Raw genomic sequence first — 20,306 nt, forward strand, 5'->3', positions numbered from 1 at the left:
GTCTGGAAGGGCCACCCACCCCCAGGCACCAGAAAGGCAAAGGAAATTTGGACCCTAGCCAGACAGCATAGGAACCACAGAAGTAAGGGTTAGAGTTCTCTTTCTCTCTCACCAGGAACCAGCAGGATCTATAGCTGGCTTCAAAAGGAAAGGAAGATATGCCTTGTCTCCCACCATACCAGAAGGGAACTCAGAGGGTCCTCTGCACTGTGTGGCCCAGTCAACTGGAAGTGCCCCACACACTACTACAGGAGGAAACTGTCTCAACTACACTAACATTGGTAAGGCAGGGTCTTGGTGGACTCTGATCCTGCTGGAAGAATCATTCTCCATCCTGTAGAGTGGCTCAAACTGGTTTCTGTGCACTCCTCCTGGAGGTTCTGCCACCAAGCTCCTAGCAGCTTGGACAGGGGAGGGTTTAGCCTTGGTAGACCCTACTCTGGGAAATCATGGAAAGCATATGGCAAGCTAAGACTCCCTACCACACCCACAAGCAAAAGCTGCAAAATTTTTAATATGCTGTGGGCAGGACTGACACTCTGCTTGGAACAGTATCTATTGCTATCTGGGAGCCACCCCCAGCCTAGGAACATGACCTGGAGGTCTTGCACCAGGTCCAAGCCAGCCAGCTTATAGAAAACAAGGCTGGTCTTCAGGGACCCTCACAAGGTATAGCCCTAAAAGGGATATTTGCAAGGCTATATGTGGGAAAGGCCACAAGTATATGCAGAAGCTCATTTAAACAATCAATAGTGAAGGGGAGCAGTGAGCTCCATATCCTGGGGCTTCTGAATCTGATTTCAGCCCACAACTTTTACTTTCAAAACAGAATTAAAACCCTGATGAGTAGATCAGGATAACAAACAGCTGCTGCATCATATATAGACAGTCCCTGGAAAGGGCACAGGGAGCTCCATGCCCTGGGACCTTGGAACTTATACCAGCCAGCTTGTTTTAGTATCCAAATAGTACAAAATTCCTGCCAAGTAGGCAAACTGTGTAAAAAGCTACTGCTTTGCTCTGGCAGGTCCAGGAAGGGTTGGGGCAAGCTCCACATCCTGGAGCTACCCCTGCCTCTGAACTTGACATCATCCTTCAGATGAGGCATTGAGTGCATTCTAAATTTAGAGCCAAGAAAGATTCGGTAGACCTGTGACAGGGCAGCTTTGATGCAGTAAATAACAACTCTTCAAGTTTGCAATAAAACCAAATTGAAAAAAATGGGAAAGAAGCAGAATAGAAAGATTAAAATGTTGTAGAGGCAGAGCCTGAAGAATTTGTGGTAGAAAATGTAATGGATTGACAAATAGTCAATGGGAAGGTGGAGTATTTCCTAAATTGGAAGAGATTTACAGATGCTGACAATACCTGGGAACCTGAAGAAAATTTAGATTGTCCAGAGTTAACTGAAGAGTTAACTAAAGCATTTATTAATTCTCAAAAAGCTGGTAAAGGGGGGAGGAGAGACAAGATGGTGGACTGAAGCCAGCTTTCAACAGAGGCTCCCATCCAGAAGGAGAGTTAAGGGACAGGAATTCAGTAAGTGTCCTGGTGGATTTGAGCCGCACAAAGAGAGAAGGTTGAAGAATGCACATCAACACCGCTGAGGCAAGCTGTGATCACAAGGACACAAACAAAACGTACAAAATCTACCACCAAGCGGACGGGAGTCCCCCTCCCCCATGAGACCGGCTCAAGAGCTCCACAATTAAACAAACGGGCAGAAATTAAAGGCCCTCCCACTAAACTCCACAGGAGAGACCTTCTAAAAACTGGACCTACCTCCCATACTAGGGTGCCATGGCATTCTCATGCCAGGCACAAAACTGTATAAAACTTTAAAAATCCTTTGCCGGCAACCCTGAAACCCCAACACTCCCGTCCCACTCACTGAGGTCTGGAGGCCTGTCCCCCAGGAGTTCGGATTCTTGGGTGATTTCTCAAGGGGACTGGACAGTCCCCGAGCTGCAACTGGTCAGCACTGACTCTGAGGCACGCGAGTGAGGAGAGGGCGCCCAGCTAAGGGGGAGTCACGCCTCGGCGGCACTTCCCTGCGGTGTGGTGCAGCAGCCCTCCCCGTGCATCAATACGGCCAGGAATAAAACTGAATGAAACTCTAGCTTCCCCCACTCTCACTCGGGGTCTGGGGGCCTCTCCCCCGGGAGTTCGGATCCTTGGGTGATTTCTCAAGGGGAGTGCACAGTGACCGAGCCGCAAATGGTCAGCGTTGACTCTGAGACACGCAAGTGAGGATAGGGCACTCAGCTGAGGGGAGTCACGCCTTGGCGGCACTTCCCTGTGGTGTGGTGCAGCAGCCCTCTCAGGGCAACAATACGGCCAGGCATAAAACTGAATGAAACTCTAGCTTCCCCCCACTCTCACCCAGGGGTCTGGGGGCCCGCCCCCAGGAGTCTGCATTCATGGGAGATCTCTCGAGGGGTGTGGACAGAGCATAAACCGTGGCCGCTCAGTACTGACTCTGGGGTGCGAGACAGAGGAAAAAAGGGTCAGCTGGGTGCCCACACCAGAGTGGCAGTTCCTGGAGGCAAATCAACAGCCATTTTTTCTTTAACAGCAAAACGGCTCACTTCTGGATATTCTAAAGCCACATCCCCTGTCTCCCTGGGCAACCAAAGGAGGCCACCAGTGAGCAAAGGAATTGCCTGACGCTGTTCACAAAACTGGAAAGCTTCCAGGGCAGGGCCGACTCAGAGAGGTAATCGGACACAAACCTCCAACACCAAAGACGTTTGAACTCAGAACAGCCCGTCTTCTGTAGGCGATTTTAGTAGAAACAGAGACAGAACCCCGCAAAGTTGTCTGTTCTGTTCTGTTAGCAACATCAATCAGGGACGGGGCTAAGCCTGAGTGAACACCTCCCCAGCAACACCTGCATCAAGCACTCAAAGATGTCAGGCCCCATCTCCTCCTGCTAGATAGCGGCAGACTGCAGGGGCCTGGCAGACTTCCTTGCAATTCAGGCAGGTGCAAACCACTGGAGTATCTGTTCACTACAGGCAACTGGGTTAGCCATCTGCAGAGATACGAGTGACTGGGTCCGATGGAGGGGCAAAGTGGGGAAGGAGACATCAACCTTCCCAGACTGATCTATTTGATAGGTGGCTCCTCCTGACTACACACAGCACTGGAGTAAGCCATATCAGAGGAGTCACCAGACACCTGTGATCCAGTTCCCAGAGACCTCTTGAAATCTCCCACCCGAGACAGGTGCTGATTGAGACAATCCATTTGGACCTTTTGAACTGAACTAATAGACTGAGGACTTTTCAGGCAGTGCCCCGGGTATGCGGTTATAGGAAGGTTTGATTTTCCTTTTCCTTTTCATATTGGTGCCAGAGGTGGGCGGGCGGGGTGACTTAATTGCTGGTATTTCCACACAGCTGAGACTTCAAGCCAGAGTAAATTTACAATAGGATTGAACAGAAACCAACTGAAAATAAGACAGAACCACTTCTCCCAACCACACAAGACAGGGCCCCAGTTTCTCAGTCAACAACACTGTACGGGCCCTCAATAAAGCCCCAGGGCAAAAATCAAAGGGAGTAGAATAACCATGGGGCGGAATCAGCGGAAAAACTCTGGTAACATGAATAACCAGAACAGACCAACCACCCCAAGAAAAGATACGGCAGATGTGATTGAAGATCCCATTCATAAACAACCGGCTGAGATGTCAGAAATCGAATTAAGAATTTGGATTGCAGGCAAGATAAATAAAATGAAATTAGGAATTCGAGGAGAAATTCAAAAGTTGTCTCAAGAATTTAACGAATTTAAACACAAAACCACCGAAGACTTAGACACACTGAAGCAAGAACTTACAGCCCTCAAAGATATGAAAAATACAGTAGAATCCCTCAGCAACAGAATGGAACAAGCAGAAGAAAGGATTTCTGACATTGAAGAGAAAGTCTTCGAATGCTCCCAATCTCTCAGAGAGGAAGACAAATGGAGAGCAAAACCCGATCATTTACTCAGAGAACTCTCGGATAATTCAAGGAAAGCAATATACGAATAATGGGGATTTTGGAGAATGATGAAGTGGCCTCGAAGGGCACAGAGACCCTTCCGCATGAAATTTTGAAAGAAAATTTTCCAGACATGCCTAGAGAATCTGAAATTCAGATAGCAGACAGCTTCAGAACCCCAGCACGATTCAACCCCAATAAGTCATCCCCCAGGCATATCATAATTACCTTCACTAAAGTTAGTATGAAGCAGAAGATTCTCAAAGCATCCTGGTGAAAGAAAACCATTACATACAAAGGAAAGAATATTAGAATAACTGCAGATCTCTCTGCTGAAACTTCTCAAGCCAGAAGAGGGTGGTCATCGACTTTTAATCTCCTAAAGCAAAATAACTTTCAACCCAGGATCTTGTATCCAGCTAAACTGAGTTTCATTTATGATGGAGAAATTAAATACTTCAATGTCATTCATACGTTGAAAAAATTTGCCATAAGTAAACCAGCTCTTCAGGATATTCTCAGACCTATCCTCCACAATGACCAAAACAATCCTATACCACAAAAGTAAACTCACTCAGAAACTTCAGATCAAACTCCAACTTCCACACCGGTGAAAGGATTAAAAATGTCCACTGGACCTTTGAAAAACTCGATACCCAAAATTCCACCAGACTCATCAATGCTCTCCATTGATGTGAATGGCTTAAATTGTCCTCTAAAGAGGCACAGGTTACCTGACAGGATACAAAAACTCAAGCCAGATATTTGTTGCATACAAGAGTCACATCTTAACTTAAAAGACAAATACAGACTCAGGGTGAAAGAATGGTCATCCATATTTCAGGCAAATGGTAATCAGAAAAAAGCAGGTTGCAATTTTATTTGCAGATACAGTAGGCTTTAAACCAACAAAAGTAAGGAAGGACAAGAATAGTCACTTCATATTTGTTAAGGGTAATACTCAATATGATGAGATCTCAATTATTAATATCTATGCACCCAACCAGAATGCACTTCAATTTATAAGAGAAACTCTAACACACATGAGCAACTTAATTTCCTCCAGCTCCATAATCGTCGGAGATTTCAACACTCCTTTGGCAGTGTTGGATCCATCCTCCAGCAAGAAGCTGAGCAAAGAAATCTTAGATTGAAACCTAACCATCCAATATTTAGATTTAGCAGACATCTACAGAACATTTCATCCCAACAAAACTGAATACACATACTTCTCATCAGCCCACGGAACTTACTCCAAAATTGACCACATTTTAGGTCACAAGTCTAACCTCAGTAAATTTAAAGGAATAGAAATTATTCCTTGCATCTTCTCGGACCATCATGGAATAGAACTTGAATTGAGTAACAACAGGAATCTGCATACTCATACAAAAACATGGAAGTTAAATAACCTTATGCTGAATGATAGCTGGGTCAGAGATGAGATTAAGAAAGAAATCGCCAATTTTTTGGAACAAAACGACAATGAAGACACAATCTATCAGAACCTCTGGGACACTGCAAAGGCAGTTCTAAGAGGGAAATTTATAGCAGTGCAAGCCTTCCTCAAAAGAATGGAAAGAGAAGAAGTTAACAAATTAATGGGACATTTCCATTAAAGCAACTGGAAAAGGAAGAACATTCCAACCCCAAACCCAGTAGAAGAAAAGAAATAACGATAATTAGAGCAGAATTAAATGAAATTGAAAACAAAAGCATAATACAACAGATCAATAAATCAAAAAGCTGTTTTTTTTGAAAAGATCAATAAAATAGATAAACCTTTGGCCAACGAAATTAGAAAAAAAGAGTAAAGTCTCTAATATCATAAATCAGAAACAACAAAGACGAAATAACCACAGACTCGACAGAAATCCAAAAAATCCTTAATGAATATTACAAGAAACTTTATTCTCAGAAATATGAATATCTGAAGGAAATTGACCGATACTTGGAAGCATGCCACCTTCCAAGACTTAGCCAGAATCAAGTGGAAATGTTGAACAGACCCATATCAAGTTCAGAAATAGCATCAACTATACAAAACCTCCCTAAAAAGAAAAGCCCAGGACCAGATGGTTTCTCGTTGGAATTCTACCAAACCTTTAAAGAGGAATTAGTACCATATTACTCAACCTGTTCCAAAAGGTAGAAAAAGAACTAAGACTACCCAACACGTTCTATGAAGCAAACATCACCCTGATCCCCAAACCAGGAAAAGACCCAAGAAAAGAAAATTATAATCCAATATCACTAATGAATATAGATGCAAAAATATTCAACAAGATCCTAACAAACAGAATCCAGCAACACATCAAACAAATTATACATCATGACCAAGTTGGTTTTATCCCAGGGTTTCAAGGCTGGTTCAATATATGTAAATCTATAAATGTAATTCAGCACATAAACAAATTAAAAAACAAAGACCATATGATTCTCTCAATCGATGCAGAAAAGGCTTTTGATAGTATCCAGCATCCCATCATTATCAGAACACTCAAGAAAATTGGCCTAGAAGGGACTTTTCTTAAACTGATAGAGGCCATCTACAGCAAACCCACAGCCAATATCATATTGAATGGAGTTAAATTGGAATCATTTCTACTCAGATCAGGAACCAGAAAAGGCTGCCCATTGTCTCCATTGCTTTTCAAAATTGTAATGGAAGTTTTAGCCACCACAATTGGGGAGGAAAAGGTGATCAAGGGTATCCATATAGGGTCAGAAGAGATCAAACTTTCACTCTTCGCAGATGATATGATTGTGTATCTGGAAAACACTAGGGACTCTACTACAAAACTCCTAGAAGTGATCAAGGAATACAGCAGCGTCTCAGGTTACCAAATCAACATCCATAAATCGGTAGCCTTTATATACACCAACAACAGTCAAGTTGAAAAAGCAGTTAAGGACTCTATCCCATTCACAGTAGTGCCAAAGAAGATGAAATATTTGGGAATTTACCTAACAGGAGACGTGAAAGATCTTTATACAGAGAACTATGAAACTCTAAGAAAAGAAATAGCTGAAAATGTTAACAAATGAAAAAACATACCATGCTCATGGCTGGGAAGAATCAACATTATTAAAATGTCCATACTACCCAAAGCAGTATATAATTTCAATGCACTCCCTATTAAAGCTCCACTGTCATATTTTAAAGATCTTGAAAAAACAAAACTTCGTTTTATATGGAATCAGAAAAAACCTTGAATAGCCAAGACATTACTCAGAAATAAAAATAAAACAGGAGGAATCACACTACCAGACCTCAGACTTTACTACAAATCGATAGTAATCAGAACAGTATGGTATTGGCACACAAACAGAGAATTAGATATCTGGAAGAGAATAGAGAACCAAGAGATGAATCCAGCTACGTACCGCTATTTGATTTTTGACAAGCCAATTAAAAACACTCAGTGGGGAAAAATTCCCTATTTAACAACTGGTGCTGGGTGAACTGGCTGGCAACCTGCAGAAGACTGAAATTGGACCCGCACCTTTCACCATTAACTAAGATAGACTCTCATTGGATTAAAGATTTAAACTTAAGACATGAAACTGTAAAAATACCAGAGGAGAGTGCAGGGAAAACCCTTGAAGAAATTGGTCTGGGCGAGTATTTTATGAGGAGGACCCCCCGGGCAATTGAAGCAGCTTCAAAAATACACTACTGGGACTTGATCAAACTAAAAATCTTCTGCACAGCCAAGAACACAGTAAGTAAAGCAAGCAAAAAGCCCTCAGAATGGGAGAAGATATTTGCAGGGTATATGTCTGACAAAGTTTTAATAACCAGAATCCACAGAGAACTCAAACGCATCAGCAAGAAAAAAACAAGGGATCCCATCGCAGGCTGGGCAATGGATTTGAAGAGAAACTTCTTTGAAGAAGACAGGCGCACGGCCTTCAGACATATGAAAAAATGCTCATCATCTTTAATCATCAGAGAAATGCAAATCAAAACTACTATGAGATATCATCTAACTCCACTGAGACTAGCCTATATCACAAAATCTCAAGACCAGAGATGTTGGCGTGGATGCGGAGAAAAGGGAACACTTCTGCACTGCTGGTGGGAATGCAAATTAATACATTCCTTTTGGAAAGATATATGGAGAACACTCAGAGATCTAAAAATCCATCTGCCATTCAATCCTGTAATCCCTCTGCTGGGCATATACCCAGAAGACCAAAAATCACAACATAACAAAGATATTTGTACCAGAATGTTTATTGCAGTCCAATTCATAATTGCTAAGTCATGGAAAAAGCCCAAGTGCCCATCGATCCATGAATGGATTAATAAATTGTGGTATATGTACACCATGGAATATTATGTAGCCTTAAAGAAAGATGGAGACTTTACCTCTTTCATGTTCACATAGATGGAGCTGGAGCATATTCTTATTAGTAAAGTATCTCAAGAATGGAAGAAAAAGTACCCAATGTACTCAGCCTTACTATGAAACTAATTTGGGGCTCTCACATGAAAGCTATAACCCAGTTACAATATAACAATTTGGGGAAGTGGGAAAGGGAGGGGAGGGAGGGAGGTGGTGGGTAGAGGAAGGGCGATTGTTGGGATCTTACCTGTGGTGCATCTTACAGGGGTATTTGCGAAACTTGGTAAATGTAAAATGTGAATGTTTTGGCACAGTAACTGAGATAATGCCACGGAGGCTATGTTAACCATTGTCATGAAAATGTGTCAAATGGTCTATGAAGCAAGTGTATGATGCCCCATGATCATATCAAGGTATACAGTTATGATTTAATAAAAAAAATAAGACAACAACAAAAAGAAGCTGGTAAAGGAAAAGATGGTACAAAAAGAAAATCTTTATCTGACAATGAATCTGATGATAGAAAAATCAAAGAAGAAAAGTGATGCTGCCAAACCAAGAGGCTATGCCAGAGGTCCTTATACTGAAAGAATAATTGGTGCTACATACAGCAGTGGAGAATTAATGTTTCTTATGAAATGGAAAGATTCAGGTAAGTCAGATTTGTTGCCAGCAAAAGAGGCAAATATGAAGTGTCCTCAAATTGTTATTATTTTTTATAAAGAGAGACTAAATTGACATTCTTGCTTGGAAGATGAAGCTAAATAATAATAAATAAACAATGTGTGTGTGTGTGTGTGTGTGTGTACTATAGGTATATAAAAAATTTGAGTCTTGGTTTATGATCGGTAAGTGTGAAGAAATAACTACATTCTAATAAATCAAGTCTGATATGTTCATTTTGAAAGTAGTACTCAGAGAATCTTGGGGGAGGAGGGCTAGCATCAATAACATTGGCTATTTTTAACAAATAAATAAAAGCTTCCTCTAATTGCTTCCTTTATCAGAAAAGAACATTTGACACCATAGCATATTATTCCCTCTGCATTAGAGAACAGCTTTTCTAAATGCTAAGAGAAATTTCCATAGCCATTATTCAATCAGAACTTGCATTTACTTCTATGCCTAAGGTCTATTCTGGGTTTCTTTTTTAAAAAATTTGTTTCTATATGTGCATACTTCACATGCATGTGTAAGTGATTGTCTTTGATTTTAAACATTCACCAAAACAAAAATCACAGGTATCTGCAATACCATCATTCTGAGCAATGTAAGAATAGAAATTTTTCCTGAAGCCATAATGTTTCAAATCAAATAGTTGATTCTTAACTACACAATTTAAATGTATAATTTAAAGGCAGCCATCTCAGAATCTGTATCTATAAGTATAGTCATATAAATGCAAAATTGTGTTTACAAAATTTCTAAAAGGAAAACTTTATCATTATCAACTATCTTCCTGCCCAGAGAAGGAAACTAGTTAAGTCCTGGTGTGCTCTAATGAGGTAAACAGGGAAGACTTAGTTAAACAGACATTAACGATTCCTCTAGTAAGCCATTCATAGACTTGGCTTATAGAAACCTAATCAGGGGCCAGCGCCTGTAGCTCAGTGGGTAGGGCACTGGCCACATATACTGAGGCTGGTGGTTCAAACCCAGCCCAGGCCAGCTAAAACAACAAAGACAACTGCAACAACAACAACAACAACAAAATAGCTGGGCATTGTGGCGGGCAGCCATAGTCCCAGCTATTTGGGAGGCTGAGGCAAAATTATCACTTAAGCCCAAGAGTTTGAGGTTGCTGTGAGCTGTGACACCATGCCACTCTACCCAGAGTGACAGCTTCAGACTGTCTCAAAAAAAAAAAAAGGAAAGAAGAAAAGAAACCTAATCATATGGTTAAGCAATGTTGGCAGTTGTACACCTGCTGACATAAATAGGTGAACAAACTTTGTAATCTAAACTATTGACCTGCATGATTTTTTTCTTTATCCCAACGTATTCCTTACGTATAGACTCAAATTTTTCAGTATTTGGATTACTGGTTGAGCAGAAGGCATTAAAAAAAAAAAAAGAAACACCTTTATACTAATCTGAGGGTCATCCAAATGTATACTGTTTACTTTATTGTAAATAATGGTGAACAATATTAATAAATATGCCTATATTCCTTTAAAAATAAATAAAATTGGGAGCCAAATAGCCCCAATACTTGCTGAGCAGCTAGAGGAACAAGGGCACTTGTAGATTGTAGATTGGCACTGTCAAGTCCCAGAGGGGTGTGTAAAGCTTTGTGCATCAGGGCAGCCAGTTCTGTCAGCAGTATAACTAACTCAATACTCAAAATTCCCCAGAGCCAGTTAAACACCATTATTGCTGGCAGAGAGTTGCACCAATTGGTTGGCACATCTTCAAACATCCAGGCCTCAACTGCCTCCTGGGAGCTGCCTAAGGGATCACAAATAGACTATCTTTCAACAAAAATTTAAGGACATCTTAAAAATATAAATTAAAAACTGAGAGAAGTGTATAAATATATTGAAAATACACATGCAAAGGAATCAGCATAGGAACCTTGGCAACATGAAAAATCAGAGCAGATAAACTACCCCAAGATATTGCAAGGGAGATATAGCTGAAAATGCCATTCATAGAGACATTGTCAAAATGCAAAAATGAAATTCAGAATATGGGTGGAAAATAAGATGAATGGAATTGAAAAGAACATTAAAAGAGAAATCCAATAGCAACTCTAAAAACTATTTCAAGAAATCAATGAAATTAAAGATAATATCACCAAACATATGGACATAATTAGGAAGAATATAGCAGAACTACAATTAAGGAAAAGAAAGAGGCATTCAAGGAATTTCAAAACATAATAGAGTCTCATAAATAGAGTAAAACATGGAGAAGAGAGAATCTCAGAAATCAAAGACAAGCATTTAAAACTAACTTGGTCATTTAAAGAGGCAGAAAAGAAGAGAGAAAAAGCACAGCAATATCTTAGAAAGATATGGAAATATATACACAGAAAGACCTACAAATCATAAAAACATCTGAAGGAGACCTCTAAAACAGTGAAGAATTTCACAACCATTGCAAGAAACCCAGAAATACAAATACTATATGTCATTACAGAACTCTAGTACCACTCAATTGAAACAAAACATCTCAGAGTGCAAATCAACCACCTAAGGAGAAGAAGCTTGTAGCTTCATTGTTGTTATGTTCTAGGAATTTAATAATTTCCTCCTTTCATGTTTTGTTTTGTTTTGTTTTTTAACAGAGTCTAACGTTGTCACTCTTGGTAAAGTGCCATGGTGTCATAGCTTACAGCAACATCAAATGCCTGGGCTTAAGCAATTCTCTTGCATCAGCCTCCCAAATAGCTGGGGCTACGGGTGCCCACCACAAGGCCTGGCTATTTTTAGAGATGGGGTCTCACTCCAGCTCAGGGTTGTCTCAAACCTGTAAGCTCAGGCAATCTACCCACCTCGTCATCCCAAGTGCTGGAATTATAGGTGTGAGCCACGGCACCCAGCTCATTTATTTCATCCTTGACCTAACTATCATTCAGCATAGGGTTTTTTAGTTTCCATACTTTTTTATGGGGATGAAAATTTTTGTTGGAGTTTACTTCCGACTTTATTGCCTTGTGGTCTGAAAAGATAAGAGGTATTTCAATTCTTTTAATTTTATTGAGGTTTGGCATGTATCCTAGGATGTGATCTACTTTGGAGTATGATCCAGGGCTGACAATAAGAACATATATTCCTTAGCATTGGGATGGTGTGTACTGTATATGTTTATTAAGCCCAATTGTTCTTGGGCTTATATCTTTGGTTAGTTTCTGTATAGTGGATTTGTCCAGTTGTATCAGAGGGGTAATAAAGTTCCCAGCTATTAGGGTGTTACAGGTATCATATTATTCAGTCCAAATGAGGTCTGTTTCATAAATCTGGGAGTATTTTAGTTGGGTGCGTAAGTATTAGAATTATAATTGAAATGTTCTCTTATTGTATTGTTCCCTTCATCAGTGTGAAGTGACCACTGATTACTACAGAAAACTCGATGTCCAGAAATTTTAAAACGTGGAGGAAATGGACCAATACATGTAATCACACTACCTCCCTAAACTCAATCAGGAAGAATTAGAACTTTTGATCAGACCAATATGAAGTACCAAAATTTCAACAACAATAAAAAGCTTATAACAAAGAAAAGCCCTTGACCAGACGGTTTTACACCCAATTCCACCAACCTCAACAAAGACCTTGTACGTATAATGCAGAACCTATTCCAAAACATTGAGAAAGAAGGAACCATCCCACATGCCTTCTGTGAAGCAAATATCACCCTTATACCAAAACCAGAAAAGGACCCCCCCTCCAGGAAAAGAAAACTATAGACCAATATCATTAATGAACATCAACACAAACACATTCAACAAAATCCTAGAAAACAGAATATGTAATTGGTATATTACATTCAAGTAGACTTTATTGCAGGGAAGCAAGGATGGTTCAACATATGTAAATCTATAAATGTAATTCAACACATAAATAGAAGCAAAAACAAATACCATGCGATCCTTTCAATAAATGCAGAAAAAGAATTTAACAAAATTCAGCATCCTTTTCTGATAAGAACGCTTAAGAAAACAGGCATATATGAGATACTTCTTAAACTTACATTTCTTAAACTATGACAAACCCACAGCCAATATCATACTGAATGGAGTAATATTGAAAGCATTTCCACCTAGAACTGGAACTTGACCTGGATGTCCACTATCCCAACTACCATTCAACATAGTGCTAGAAATTCTAGCCAGTGTAATCTGGCAAGAGGATATCCAGGACATTCAGATGGGGACAGAAGAAGTCAAACTATTGCTCTTTGCCAAAGATTTGATCTTGTACATAGAAAACCTCAGGGACTCAATCACAAGTCTCCATAATGTGATCAACTAATACAGCAATGTCTAGAGATACAAAATTATTGTCCACAAATCAGTAGTCTTCATACATGCCATTAACAATCAAGCTGAGAATCAAACCAAGGGCACAGTACCCTTCACAGTAGCTTCAAAGAAAATGATATGCCTGGGAATATACTGAACAAAAGATGGAAGGATCTCTACAGATATAACTATGAAACCCTGAGAAAAGAAATACCAGAAGTTAATAAATGGAAGAACATACCACATACCATAATCATGGCTGGGACAAATCAACATCATTAAAATGTCCATATTACACAAAACTATCTACAGATTTAATGCAATCCCCATTAAAGCACCATGTGTACTTGGAAGAATATGAAAACATAGTACTTTGTTTCATATGGAACCAGAAAAAAATTGAAATATCCAATACAATCTTAGAAGTAAAGACAAATCTGGAGGCATCACATTGCCAGATTTCAGGCTATACTACAAGTCTATAGTTATCAAAATAGCATGGTAATGGCACAAACGTAGAGACACAGATCTATGGAATAGAATAGAGAAACTAGAGATAATACCAGCCACATATCACCATCTGATCTTCAATAAACCAAACAAAAGTATATCCTGGGGAAAAGATCCCTATTTAACAGATGGTGCTGGGAGAACAGGTTAGCCAAGTGGAAAAGGCTGACACTAGCCAAGTACCTCCTTTTCACCACTGCTAAAAAATGATTCATGCTAGGTAAGTTTTAAATTTAAGAAATGAAATAATAAAAATTCTAGAAGAAAGTGTGGGAAAACTCTTGACAAAATTGGCTTAGGAAAAGATTTTATGATGACTCCATTGGCAATCACAGCAACACCAACAATAAATAAGTGAGACCTGATCGAGCTCAAAAGCGTCTGCACAGCTAAGGGAACAACAACTAAAACAAACAGATGAGCTTCAGAATGTGAGAAGATATTTGCATGCTACAAATGTGACAAAGATCTAATAATAAGCATCTACAGAGAACTCAAACTAATCAACAAGAAAACAATAAATAACCCTATTCATATGTGGCAAGATATATAAACAGAATCTCCCGCTAAGAAGATACATGAATGGTCAACAAACACATGAAAAATGTTCACCATCCCTAATCATCAGAGAAATGCAGTTCAAAGCCATCTTGAGATATCACCTACTCCTAGTAAGAATAGTCCACATCACAAGGTGCCAAAGCTGCAAATGCTGGTGTGGGTGTGGAGAAAAGGGAACACTTAATATACTGTTGGTGGGATTGAAAACTAACACAGCTGCTTTGGAAAGAAGTATGGAGAATCCTCAAAGAGGTAATAGTAGACTTTCCATTTGATTCTGACATCTCATTACTAGGTTATCTACCAAAAAAAGAAAAAATAAATAAAAAAAAACATTTTACCATAAGGACATCTGCACGAGGATGTTTCTCACAGCTCAATTCATAATCGCCAAGATGTGGAAACAACCCATGTGCCCATGAATCCATGATGTAGTATATGTTCACCATGGAATACTTTTCAGCCATAAAGAAAGATAGACACTTTATATCTTTTATGTTTATGTGGATGGATGTGGAGAACATCCTCCTAAGTAAAGTATCACAAGAATGGAAAAAACAAGCATCCAATGTACTCAACACTAATATTAAACTAGAAAATGAAGTACTATGTGCTCACATAAGAAAAAAACAACACAATTAATTCAAGTAGGAGGAAGGGGTGTTGGTGAACTCTCACCTAATGAGTACAATGTTGGGGTATATGGCACAACTCCTGGGTGAAGGGTTCAACTACAACTTGGACTTTTACCTAATAAATGCAAACAATGTAGCCTAATCATTTGTAACCATATCTTAATCTGAAATTTAAAGGTCAATTAAATTTAAAAAAAAATGTTCAAACCTAAAAAAAAATGTAAAAGTGCACTTAATTCATATAAATGAGGCCTGAAATTTAAGATTTCAAGCATGTTTTGAAAACAATTACCTCTGGTAAAGTGTAATTTTTGATGGTATATCTATAAACTACCCAGGCAACCTTAATGTCTTCATTAATTTTTGGACTGTTAAATTAATTTTGTACATCTATATGATGGAAAGAAGAAAAGGCTAAAGATACAACCTCAATCCATTCTGGCTTCTAGGTTTCTGATGAGAAGATTTTGGCTTCTAGGTTTCTGATAGATTTTTCTTCATAAATTATTTCATGATTTTGTCTTTCTGCACTTAGAATTCTTTCCTTGATGTTGGTATTAGTTAGCCCAATGACTATCTGTCATTTGTATAGAGATGCACAAAATTAATTTAACAGTTCCAAAATCAATAAGGACATTAAGGTTGCCTGGGTAGTTTATAGATATACCACCAAAAATTACACTTCAGCAGAGGTAATTGTTTTCAACACATACTTGAAATCTTAATCCTTGGTGAAATCCTTGGTCCTTAGTGGTATCAATTTTGCAATGAATCTGCCAGGTGTTCTTTGAGTTTCTTTATGGGGATGCCTAAATTTCTTGCAAAATCGAGGCAAGTTTTCTTCAATTATTCCTTCCAGTAGGTTTTCTAAGCTTTTTTCTTTTTCTTCTACTCCCTCAGAAATACTGAGGTTTCTTAGGTTTGGGGATTTTACGTTATTCCTTATTTCCTACAGAGTTAGTTCATTTCTTTAAATTTTTTACCCTATTTTTGTCTGATAATTAAAAAAAAAAAAAGCTTGCATTCAAGCTCTGCAATTACCTCTGTAGATCGGTCTCATCTATTGTTTTAGCTTGCTTCCTCCCTCCCTGGGTGGAGACAGGGTCTCACTCTGTGACCTGGGTTAGAGTGCAATGGCATGATCATAGCTCATTGTAGACTCCACCTCCTGGGCTCTAGTGATCCTCCAGTTGATCCTCCCAAGTAGCTGAGACTACAGGTGCACATCACCATGCTTGGCTAATTATTATCATTATTATTCTTTGTGGAGACAAGGTATTGCTATGTTTCCCAGGCTGGCTTGAACTCCTGGCCTTTAGTAATACTCCCCACTCTTAACTCCCAAAATGCTGTGATTATAGACAGGAAAGTTTGAGATTTCAACTGCACTTTGTAAATCCATCAATGTGTCTTTCATTTACAAACATTCTGTTTGGTGTTTAAAAAATGTACTTCTTTAGGAAAATTTTCACTCATGTCCTAAATTAGTTTTTGATTTCTTTATGTTAGTTTTCAACTTTCTCTTGGATTTCATTGACCTTCTTTATAAGTCATGTTCTGAATACTTTATATGTTATTTCAGCAATTAACTTGTGGTTGGGATCAACTGCTAGAAAGTTAGTGTCATCTTTTAGGGGGTTTCAAAGAAGTCTGTTTATTCATACTGCCAGAGTTCTTGCTCTGGTTCTGTCTCATTTGGAAAAGATACTCCTTACTTTTGACTACACTTTCATTTGGGTGGAATGTTATTATTTTATTTGTTCTTTTTATGTTTCCCCCTTGGGATGTGCCTGAAATGTATGCTATTTTGGTTCATTTAGCTTCAATTTGAGGTACTCTCAGGGAGCCAAGGATCTGTATGTGTTCCTTGGTTATCAATAGTATTTATGCAGTGAAACACTACTAGGCTATAGTTCAACTACTGCATGCCAGTAGGTAGCACTTATGTGTAAGAGTTGGCTACAGCGGAAGCTTGTGGGTATGTTCTTGATCTCAGTTAGTCTGTGGAATGCCTTCTGTCAGGTGTTTCCTGCTCAGGCCTGGGGATCAAATCTGGATCACTAAGCTCACCCTCCTACAGTGATCCCTTATACCCAGTACCATCCCTAATGAGAGTGAAGGGGGGAATTTATGTTGAATTTCACTGAGGTCTCTGTCAGGGGTGAAGGGAGAAGAGAAGGGGAATGAACCAGTTTCTCCCTATTACACTATTGATTTTCATTTCAGATAGCCATTTTCCTGCAGACCATAATGTAGCTGATGGCATTAGGAAGACATGACCGTCAGATCTCTATCCTAACAGGCTCCACTCATAAAGCCAGTAAAATGCTGTCGGTCCTCTTGCCTATACTCTGCTGTATGTTGTGGCTTTTTAATGGGAAATGCAGTGGGCCCACCTTCAATATAAGCCTGGTTGTGGTGGGCATGCTGTGTAGGGTGTTGGGGGGGACATCCCCTCCCAAATGTCCTGGTTTGATCATGCTCTGGGGCACCTGCACCAGTGCCTCCAATTAACCTCATGTCCTTCCCTTGGCTACTGCCATAGCTGCATCAGCAATATTGGGCAAGAGAGAAAGGAGAGATCCAGCTTCCCAGCTTAGGTAGGCAGATATGCTATTTCCCTCTCTACCGTAAAACAGATCCAGGGCTCATGACTTTCAATTCAGATAGAGTCACTTTTTCTTCCACTTTGTAATATAGTTGTGGGACTCACAAAATCATCTCTTTCCAGATGGCATCAGGGAAAACCTACTACCAGCTTAAAATAGACAGCTTTTGGTTTGCCATAGGAAGCTTTCCATAGGAAGCTACAGTTTTTTAAAAGGAAAAGGTATGAGCCCCACTCTCCATAGAAGCCTGAGTATGGTGGCCACACTTTCAGAGAGAGCAACTACTCCAAAATGACTTGGTTTGATTGTCCCCTCGTCACACCATCCCTACTTGAGAACAACTGTGGCTGCACTGGTAGCAGTAGGGGGGAAGAGAAAATTCTGAATAAAGGAAAACCGGTACTCTGGTCTCCTTTGTCCCCAGGAGCTCTTTGGTATGCTGTACTTTCTTGCCACTTAGAAGTGGCCTGCCCTGAATGTAAAAGCTCCAGGAATCTCACAGCACTCCCAAGACCCACTGGTCCCATGAGGCTATTGTTGTCCGAGTGTGAGCTGTAGAATGTTAGCTCTGGATCCAGAAATGCAAAGAGTCATGGACTGAGATATACTGGTCAAGGCAATTGCAAAATCATTACCTCCCTGTGAAGGGAGGGAGCTGCACCCTCCATGCAAAACCCAGGCACAGTGAGCACAGTTATTAGAGAGAGAGTACTCCCCCTATAAGCCTGAGATTGGCCATCCAGTAGCACAATCTCCAGTGGCACAATTGTGCCAAACCATCATTAAAGTGGATGTGGCTATGCCCACAGCAATGATTGGTTGGTGGCAGGGAAGCCAGCATCTGTATGGCCACTCCTGGGATCCAATGCTGCTTTTGCTTCAGGGTGGGAACACTGCCTGGCCTGACAGACTCCACTCTACACCCATGTACTGGGAGGGCTGCTGACAACTTCAGATCATAAGCCACAGGCTCTCAGGTGGAGGAGAGTATATGCTCCACTTTCCTTTGTTCTATAAAGCACTATGGCTTATGGCAGTTTCCTGTCCCCTTGGGTCAGCCCCCACAGGCCATAATGCCTAGAATTTGGCAGCTCTCCTGTACCCCACTGGACGTTGGTGGTTGTCACAGTCCAAGTGATGTCTAGAGAATATTTGTTTAGAATCCAGAGACGAGAGGACTGAAGGACAGAGGCACAGGATGGGTATACAAGCAGTATGGTTTCCACTTCCTTCACTTGAGTATGAGGTAGGGGGAGGCAACTCTGTGAGGGCTGGTAGAACATTGATTTATTCATAAGTTGTCAGGTTGCTGAGGGAACCAGCACTTGGGCTTGGGAAAGGAAAGGAGCTGTCTGAGAGTTATAGAGCTAGCACTATGATGTAGGTATTAGGGGGAGGAAAGATAAACACTCCTACCCTAACCTTTTTGTGGGATTCTAAATTCCTTGGCAGTCAATCTTTGTCAAAGTCTTGTAACTTATTTCCATGGGATCTCCAGTGGGTTCTGACATGCTTCTCTCAGTATTCTACCTGGGCTATGCATTTTTGCCTGAAACTTTTTCTCCTTTCTGGGATGATCTGGAAATTGATATCTCTAGTTAGACAACTTGCCTTCCCCCATACATTCTGAATTCTTTATCTATCATTTCAGAATTTTCTTTTTGGTTAGGATGTATTTATAACGAACTGGAATATTTGGGGAGCAGTTGCTATACTCTTTTTTTCTTCTGCTAGAGTTCTTAGGCTAATTCCTTCTCCTCTGGAGAAGCTGTCACTTCTTATTTTTCAACTTACTTTTATTCAGATGGGACTTCCCCCCCACACACTTAATGATAGGACTCTAAACTGTTTGATATGCTTGTAGTGCTTTTAGGGGCCAATACTCTGAATGATTTCTTTGGTTATAAATAGCCTTATTGTTCTAGTTTTTTTAAATGCTAGTTATTTGTAAATTGTGTTTGAATCAGGCATGTGGGCAGGTGCCTCATGCCAAGAAGGGGAGATGAAGGTATCTAGAAGCTTATCTCTTTTCCCAGCATTGTGTAATTGACAGCATGGATTATACTGGACTCCAGTTCACCCTCCAGGCTGGCAAGTGGTACCTGTAGATAAGAGTCAACTGAGGGCTATACTATAAACTTAGCAAATTTATTAAGAAAACCCCAGTGGCAATCCCAGCAACAACAAAAATAAATTAAAGGTCTTGATTAGATTGAAAAGTATCTGCACAGTCAAAGCAAATAGACAACAAATATAATGGGACAAGATGTTCCAAGCTATAAATCCAATGAAGTGTTATTAAAAATCTACAAAGAACTCAAGAAAAAATCAACATGAAGACATCAAACAACACCATAGAAAGTGGGAAAAATATATAAACAGAAGCTTTTCAAAGAAGACAGGCAAATAGCCAAGAAGAAGAAAAAAATGTTCAACATCACTAATCGTCAGGAAAACAGAAATGGATACCACAATGAGAGATAACCTAACCTTTGGTAGAATGGTTTTCATTAAAAACGTCAAAAGTGATAGATGCTGGGGTGGATGCAGAGAGAAAGGAACACCATTGGTGGGACTGCACATTAGTAAAATCTGGTGTCCATACACACCCACAGACAAGACTGCACATCTGGATATTCCTCATAGAATAAAAGCAGACCAACCATTTGATCCAGCCTATTATG

At 39.9% G+C, this 20,306-nt stretch overlaps 1 protein-coding gene and 1 pseudogene across 6 annotated transcripts in view; one reads left to right on the top strand and one right to left on the bottom strand.

Annotated features, from left to right (window-relative positions):
• Positions 1–20,306, bottom strand: part of ARHGEF9 (Cdc42 guanine nucleotide exchange factor 9) — a 368,607-nt gene that overhangs the window by 82,951 nt on the left and 265,350 nt on the right. The window lies entirely within an intron of this gene.
• On the top strand, positions 1,221–9,109 carry LOC128577569 (chromobox protein homolog 3-like; annotated as a pseudogene).

The sequence above is a fragment of the Nycticebus coucang genome, chromosome X, assembly GCF_027406575.1.
Source record: "Nycticebus coucang isolate mNycCou1 chromosome X, mNycCou1.pri, whole genome shotgun sequence".
Classification (NCBI taxonomy): Eukaryota; Metazoa; Chordata; class Mammalia; order Primates; family Lorisidae; genus Nycticebus; species Nycticebus coucang.